Here is an 8,848-nt window from a genome sequence, read left to right on the forward strand (position 1 = left end):
TAAAAATGTGTTTTTATATATAGCTTGATGTACGCACAAGCTGACATCACTCGGTCGCTCACTCACTCAAGGCCGGGCAACGCCCTCCCGACCTTCACAAGGCCGTCCCGAGGAGCAGAATGGATTCACTTCAACTGGCAGTATAGGAAGGCTGGATTAAAAAGGAACTCACGACTGATTTCTCTTTCACATGGCTTTCGTAATAGAGGAAAAAGCGGCAACGTGCCAGGGGGCTCGAGTTGGGTGCAAGCCACATATAAAGTGAATAATATGGATTCACTTCAACTGGCAGTATAGGAAGGCAGGATTAAAAAGGAACTCACGACTGATTTTTGTCATGGCTTTCGTAATAGAGGAAAAAGCAGTAGCGAGAATAGGAGATAACGCATGGGGCCATCTGTTTTTGAAATGCATTTCAAATAGATGATCTGAATAGATGAATTCAAAGTATTATTCCAAATTAATAGAAAATTTCCATTTTTCTTTTAGATTAAGTTAGTGTAATGATTAATTAATTAACTTTAGTTAATGTTCAACCATTGAGTTGAAAGGTAATGAAAATGGTGGTATGTAAGAGAAAGCAAAGTGGAAGAAAACGAGGGAGAGGCTTCTTAAGCTCGGCCGCGAAAGTACTTAAGGGGGCGGCAGGGGCTGCTACAGGTATTACTTCAACTATTTTAAATAAATTGATCGATGTAACACCCTTTGAAATCCCCATAGCACCTGGGTACCAGTATTGCGGACCAGGAACCAAACTTGAAAAGCGATTAGCACGTGGAGATCCTGGAATAAACAAACTTGACCAGGCTTGTAAGGCCCACGATATAGCATATTCACTAAATAGTGATAATTCTAATCGAGCCAAAGCTGACAGAATTCTAGCGAACGCAGCGTGGGAAATTTTTAAAAATCCGAAAACTCCCCTAGCCGAGAGAGGTCTCAGTTACCTTGTTACGAATGTAATGAAAGCTAAAAATTACTTTGGTGGTTCTTTGAGAAAGAAGAAGAAGAAGAAGAAGAATGAGAGGAGAAGTTATAGTAATGATATTAGACGCAAGGCTATAGCTCAGTTGAAACAACATATAGCAGGTAAAGGGTATTATTTGAAGCCGTACCCCCCGCTTAGTGGTGGGCGACTTTTAATTCCACCCCCACCCCCACCATCATCATATGGTGTGAGTTTATTCCCTCAAGTTAAGAAACGTAGAACAACAAAGAAGAGGTCAAAGAAGAGCAAGAAAAAACCATGAATATTGAAGGAGAATTGAGTAACTATGATTTAATGGATTGGGCTAGCTTATTACAAATTCGTTTAAGAGGAATATATATGCTAGATGCATTACCCAAAAAAATTCTAAAAAACGAAAATGCGATCGTGAATTTGGACAAGCACAGCCAACCGGGGACACACTGGATTGCATATAAGAAGGTAGGAAGTAATGTATGGTATTTTGATCCAATTGGAAATTTACAACCTCCATACGAATTGGACAAATATTGGAAAAAAGAAAATGGAGTAAATATATTTTATAATTTGGATCACCTGCAACCATTAGATAGTGATATTTGTGGTCATCTCACGTTATTGTTTCTTGCAAATCAGTTGTAATTAAGTGTTTGTGTTGAACACACAAGATGGTCGTTATAACGTTAAGATCAAAGTCAAGTAACCTTTACGAACATTTACAAGAAATTATAGAATTGGACAAAAATAGTGAATGGGAAATTGGTCTGATTAATTTTTGTAGTTACAATAGTATAGCAAATGTAAACAAAGGAACAAATTCTAGCTTCAAATATGGTGATAAGTTAATCTTGTTGGATACCGGTGCATATGAGCTTGAGGATATTATAAAGTCTATAAAGCATAAATTGAACTATGATGAGAAGAAGAATAGACTTATTATACGTGCAAATGCAAATACTATGAAGATTGAAATTTATTCTGATAAGCCTATTGATTTAACACGTTCTGATTCGATTGCTAAGATACTAGGTTTTGATAATGTAGTTTTACAAGCAAATAAATGGCATTATTCCAAACATCTGGTTAACATATCGAGCATTGATGGTATTCTTGTTGAATGTAATTTAGCATGTGGCAGTTACTTTAACGGAAAAGAAAAACATATAATCTACGAATTTTTGCCAAAGGTTCCTAGCGGTTATTTAATAAATGAAGTACCCTCTCCAATTATTTATGTACCTTTGAATACACGTCGAATTCAAACTATTAATGTAAAGGTAACAGACCAGAACGGATCGTTTATTGATTTCCGCGGAGATACAATTACAATTAGACTGCACATACGTGAAAAACAAAAGTAATGGGATATCTTATTTTCAACCCGCGTACACGTAGTACGTGTACGCATAATCAAGTCATTAGAGAAAAGGTCGCGATAGCGTCAACATCTAGTAAAAGCAATAGGGCGTTATCAGCTAAAAGTGCGAGAACTTTGGAAAGATTAGGTTTTATAGTTAATTGGCGACATGTCAGGAGGGGCCGCAATTAGTGATATTCTGGACGTACAGACAGAGCTTCAGTTTTATAATGACATAACCAAATTCCAGTTTCATACACATACAGTTTATTCGGGACAAGAAATAAAAAACTCTGATGAAGCTCGAATTGGAATAAATTCATTGGATGTTTATACTCTACCTTGCAAATCTTTTATATTAATTGAGGGAACGGTGAGCTGTACAAAACCGGCAGCGCCTGCGATTACAGTAGCAGGGGAGGCAACTCAACCGGCTGGTGCGCCCATTGCGGCAGACTATAAATTAAGCAGTAACATAGTGGGCAACCTTTTTGATGAAATACGATACGAATTAGCAGGTCAACAAATTTCCAAATCAAGATTAATTGGTTTAACTTCTACAATTAAAGCTATTCTTGTGAAGAACGCATCTGATAAAAACACATATCATTTAGCTGGTTTTGACAGAGCAGGATATGAGCTAACAGATAATAAATTCACTTTCTGTGTGCCGTTGAAATTAATCCTTCCATTTTTTGAAGATTTTCAAAGAATAATTTTAAACTTGAAACAAGAGCTTGTATTATTGAGGTCGCCCTCAGACCTCAATTGCGTCGAGTCTGCAACCGGTACAGAGGTTAGTGTAAAAATTACTAAGCTCCAATGGCGGATGCCCTACATTACTTTAGAAGATCATGTGCGATTGAAATTTTTGAGACTGCTCGATGCCGACACTCCACTGAAATTAAGTTTCCGCCATTGGGAAATTTGTGAATTACCAAATTTGCAAAATTCACTTGTTCATTCTTGGTCAGTACGCACGACATCGAATTTTGATACTCCAAAATATATTATAATTGCATTTCAAACTGATCGAAAGAATAAAATTAAAAAATCAATATCTAATTTTGACAGCTGTAATATTTACAATGTTAAAGTATATTTGAATAGTGAGTATTATCCATACGAAAATCTGCTAGGTAAGAAGGAAGTTTTATACCGGATGTTCCTGGATTTCGCACCCTCGTATTATAATCATTCAATCAATAGCGAACTCGGAACAGAAATCGATTTTAAAACGTTTTGTGAATCAACACCGCTGATTGTTGTAGATTGTTCACACCAACCAAGTCATTTGAAATCATCGACAGATGTTCGTATTGAAATGGAATTTAATAGTGCAGTACCTGCAAATACTTCCGCGTATTGCGTTTTAATTAGCGATCGTGTGATGGAGTACACGCCACTCACGAGCATGGTGAAAGAAGTTCAGTAATTTGTTGATAGAGTGCATCACTGCAGGTTATATAAGGTGTGTACTGCGCCAAATGTAAGCCATTATCAGTTTTACCTTTGAACAGGAATCATGTCCTATTCTTTGTGTTCTGATATTTTGGACAAGCCACAAACTCGCTCTATCCAGTGTGATCTTGATTCTGATATTTTGGACAAAGCTCAAACTCAGTCGTCGCTACTTTACGATATTGAATCAACAAATTTCTATTATGAACCAAGGAGAAGCAGTACACCAATCCAGAAGTCGGGAGAGGAGGAGGAGGAGGAGGAGGAGGGGGCGCCAGAGGTGGAGGAACAGAAACGAGAAGAGGAACAGAAAGGAGTGCAAAAGCAGACACCTACGAAAATTGCTACGGTTGATCTTCACTGGTTTAAGCAAACTTGTAATCAAATTATTGTAAAGGAACTTGCTATTGTCGATGAGAGCAATAATTATGTTGTATTTCATTTCAAATCACCATTTCCAAAGATGGAATTGACTACAAAATTGTTTAACGACGTAACATGGCTGGAACGTAACTATCATAAAATAAAATGGGAAGATGGAGATTTGGAATGGAATGAGACAATTATCCGTGAATACCTCGCAGGTTATGAAAAAATTTTTACAAAAGGAACTGAGAAAGCAAAGTTTTTGAGAAGATTGCATTCTAACGTACAATGCATACCGGAGGACTTTCTCAAGCCCGATTTCAGCTTTTTCACCACTTCGTGGTGTTATGATGCATGTAAGATACATAAGTATAGACCCGATGGAAGGTGTGCGTTGTACAGTGCCCAACATTATAATTCTTGCTGTTTAAAAATATGTATCAAACAAATAATTTCTTGTGCGAGAATACTCGTATGAAAAGTATGAAATTGGCGCCTATGTATACGAATGCTCAGAAAAGAAACTTTGCACGATATGGATTCTTCTACAACGGAAAGGAATTACAGTGTGTTTATTGCTTGCATGCACTGAGACTGCATAAAGCTCGCACGTGTTGTCTGTCTACAATTATTAATGAAGAAAGACCGTTTAATTACTCTATAATAGTGCCAGCCTACACATAGTTTTCTCCATTCGCTCGACAACGATGGATCCGGCAAAGTGGTTAGCTGCTGACAACGAATTGGAAGTGAGGTTAAAAAACTGCATAGACTGGTATGATGAGTGTGAAAGTGCAATTCAGAAATCATCTAGTGAAAATTATAGTTTGGCGAAACAATTGAAAGACATTTTTCTAAGCACAGTTAATTTGAACGATATAAAAGACTATTTGTGCTATTACCGTCCATACAATTTGTCTGTAGATAAATTGATTAAAATTGAAGATGAAGTTATGATGTATTGTTGTAGTGAAATGTTGTAAACAATTTCCATTTCCTCGAACATTTTGGTTTAGTATCAGTGTAGACTTGATTGAGTGAGGACGCGAGATACGCCCCCTCAGACACAACTGTTACAGCTAAGTGCACATTCCTACCTTATCAAGAGATACGCCCCCTCAGAGCCAACTCTGTTACAGCTAAGTGCACATTCCTTCCTTATCAATTTTATTGTTCATAACATAATCGAGGTCATGCAGTGTTTTAGCTTTGCTAAATTCAAAAAATTATCTCGCCTCTTGATGTCAATTTCATTCAATGAATTTGATTCTATTGCAAAAAATATTAAATTTTCAACAGGATTCCAAGGCGATGATGTTGATCAAGCGTTAACAAAAACAGAAAATGTACATTTTCCAATTTTATCTGAGATTTTCGAATTATTGGACATACTAGATACAGGTCATCTACATTATTGTAGTGCAAATGATTTCTCAACTATTGTTACAAATACCGATGAACTTTGGAAATGCTTGTATGACATTGCAGATAAAAAATGTAAAAGATCAACTTAGATCATTGACCTCTCTCTGTTAAGACATCAATAGAGCTGATACCCCAAGTGATATAGGTCTGAGGATATCTATAGCCATTTTTGGAATGCTTGTTCATACTAAATTTACTATAGATATTCTCGGAGAGCACACTTAAAAAGCAACGCCTGCGGTTTGTACAGCACATAGAAAATTTCAATATAAATTTGTGAAATTTTTCTTAACTGTCGGGTGGAAAGCAAACCAATTGTATTAATTTTACAGTATAAAGATGTAACAGATTCACTCATTTAGCATTCACTTTAATGGGAGAAGGAGAAGGAGAGGGAGAAGGAGAAGGAGAGGGAGAAGGAGAAGGAGAGGGAGAGGGAGAGGGAGAGGAGAAGGAGAGGGAGAGGGAGAGGAGAGGGAGAGGGAGAGGGAGAGGGAGAGGAGAGGGAGAGGGAGAGGGAGAAGGAGAGGGAGAAGGAGAGGGAGAAGGAGAGGGAGAGGGAGAGGAGAGGGAGAGGGAGAAGGAGAGGGAGAGGGAGAGGGAGAGGAGAGGGAGAAGGAGAAGGAGAGGGAGAGGGAGAAGGAGAGGGAGAAGGAGAGGGAGAGGAGAAGGAGAGGGAGAAGGAGAGGGAGAAGGAGAGGGAGAAGGAGAAGGAGAGGGAGAAGGAGAAGGAGAAGGAGAAGGAGAGGGAGAGGGAGAGGAGAGGGAGAGGGAGAGGGAGAAGGAGAGGGAGAAGGAGAGGGAGAAGGAGAGGGAGAAGGAGAGGGAGAGGGAGAAGGAGAAGGAGAGGGAGAAGGAGAAGGAGAGGGAGAGGGAGAGGGAGAGGGAGAGGAGAAGGAGAGGGAGAGGGAGAAGGAGAGGGAGAAGGAGAAGGAGAGGGAGAGGGAGAGGAGAAGGAGAGGGAGAAGGAGAAGGAGAGGGAGAGGGAGAGGAGAGGGAGAGGGAGAGGAGAGGGAGAGGGAGAGGGAGAGGAGAAGGAGAGGGAGAAGGAGAAGGAGAGGGAGAAGGAGAGGGAGAAGGAGAGGGAGAGGGAGAAGGAGAAGGAGAGGGAGAGGGAGAAGGAGAAGGAGAGGGAGAAGGAGAAGGAGAGGGAGAGGGAGAGGAGAGGGAGAGGGAGAGGAGAGGGAGAGGGAGAAGGAGAAGGAGAGGGAGAAGGAGAAGGAGAGGGAGAGGGAGAAGGAGAGGGAGAAGGAGAAGGAGAGGGAGAAGGAGAGGGAGAAGGAGAGGGAGAAGGAGAGGGAGAGGGAGAGGAGAGGGAGAGGGAGAGGGAGAGGAGAGGGAGAGGGAGAGGGAGAGGGAGAGGGAGAGGGAGAGGAGAGGGAGAGGAGAGGGAGAGGGAGAGGAGAGGGAGAGGGAGAGGGAGAAGGAGAAGGAGAGGGAGAGGAGAGGGAGAGGGAGAAGGAGAAGGAGAGGGAGAGGGAGAGGAGAGGGAGAGGGAGAAGGAGAGGGAGAGGAGAGGGAGAGGGAGAGGAGAGGGAGAAGGAGAGGGAGAGGGGAGGAGAGGGGGAGTTTGCGCATGCGCAGAGGGGGAGGGGGAGGGGGAGGGGGATTTGCGCAAAAATTTTTCCTTATTTCTCGGGGATTGCGCAAAAAGCCCTTCTGAAATCTATAATCTAGCTACTCTTCCTCAAATCATAAAATCCGATGCGTCCTTATGCCCTTAAAAATCAATCAATAAATGCATGAATGCTCATAACTAGGAAGCCACCAAAAACAGTGTTTAGTCTGTGGCAGCTGTCGTGAAGTCTGCGTTTTCTTCTGTTGTATAAAAACAGTCTATGTCAATCTTACGTCTTGAATTCAGGTCCAATTTTCAGTCCAAATATCTGAAAACAGAAAAGTTCTAATTTAGATTGTTTACAATACAAATTGAATAAAAATAACACTCAGTAATCACTTAAAACCATGAAATAATTATTAACTTTCAAAATTAGGATTTACTCTCATTTAGAATGATATACTATGTTAAGTCAACAATCAGATTATTTTGATCAAGTCTATTAAAATTTCTAGATAATATTTCTCGTGAGATAAGCTGACTGATTACCCAGCTGAACCTAATTATGTCTCTCTCCCACACAGGCACTCACATCTTCTGTTATCGACAGACGACGAAATTATCATCTGTTTTTCCAAGGATGAATAATTATTATCCTTTTCATGTCCTTCAGTGAGTTCTCTCAGGGATGAGACCTAGTGCAATCAAATTTTTATATCATGAACCTAATATGTTCCAAATTTCGTGAAAATCGTTATAGCCGTTTTCGAAATCCATTGGACATAAATAGCCAAATATAAAAATATATTATTCAGATATACAGAAATTGTTCGCTTATTTTAATAATATCGGGGCACCGAGCTTCGCTCGTTATTTTTATTTATTGATAAACAGAACACAATTCTCTGAAATGATCGTGTTTATATTTAACAGCTGGCCATACTTCATCTCATGAATTTTCCACATACTCACTTTTTTACTATTCACAGCTGTTTTAGCCAAGGATGAATAAATTATCCTTTTAATGTCGTTCAGCGAGTTCTCCAAAGGATAAGACCTAGTGTAATCGAATTTTCATATCATAAACCTACTATGTTCCAAATTTCGTGAATATCGTCAGAGTCGTTTTCGAGATCCTTTGGATATAAATAGTACCTGATTGAATGATTATAAATGTTCAACAGCTGAGTCATAATTTTGACACAGTCCCACACACATGAACTCGCTTACTCACTTCCATCATCAACAGACGACGAAATAATTATTATCAGTTGTTTTTCCAAGGATGAATAATGAATATCCTTTTAATGTCGGTCAGTGAGTTTTCCCAAGGATGAGACCTAGTGCAATCGATTTTTTATATCATAAACCCACCATGTTCCAAATTTCGTGAAAATTGTAAGAGCCGTTTTTGAGATCATTTGGACATTAATAGACATATAAAAACACTTCAATCCCATGGACTACTTCTTAAATTAATAAAACAATATAAAAATCTTGAAGCACCCTTCATTTTTTATAAACTTTGAAATAGTTCAACTTTCATTTTAAATTTTTTTAAAAATAAAGGGTGCTTTAAGATTTGTATATTGTTTTATTAATAGCCATATAAATAACCAGATTAAAAAAATAACCAGATATCATATAAATATATACAAAAATTGCTCGCTTTTTATATTTCATACAAAATTCGCTACGTTGCCACTCATCCTAG

Source organism: Nilaparvata lugens, chromosome 9 (genome assembly GCF_014356525.2).
Source record: "Nilaparvata lugens isolate BPH chromosome 9, ASM1435652v1, whole genome shotgun sequence".
NCBI lineage: Eukaryota > Metazoa > Arthropoda > Insecta > Hemiptera > Delphacidae > Nilaparvata > Nilaparvata lugens.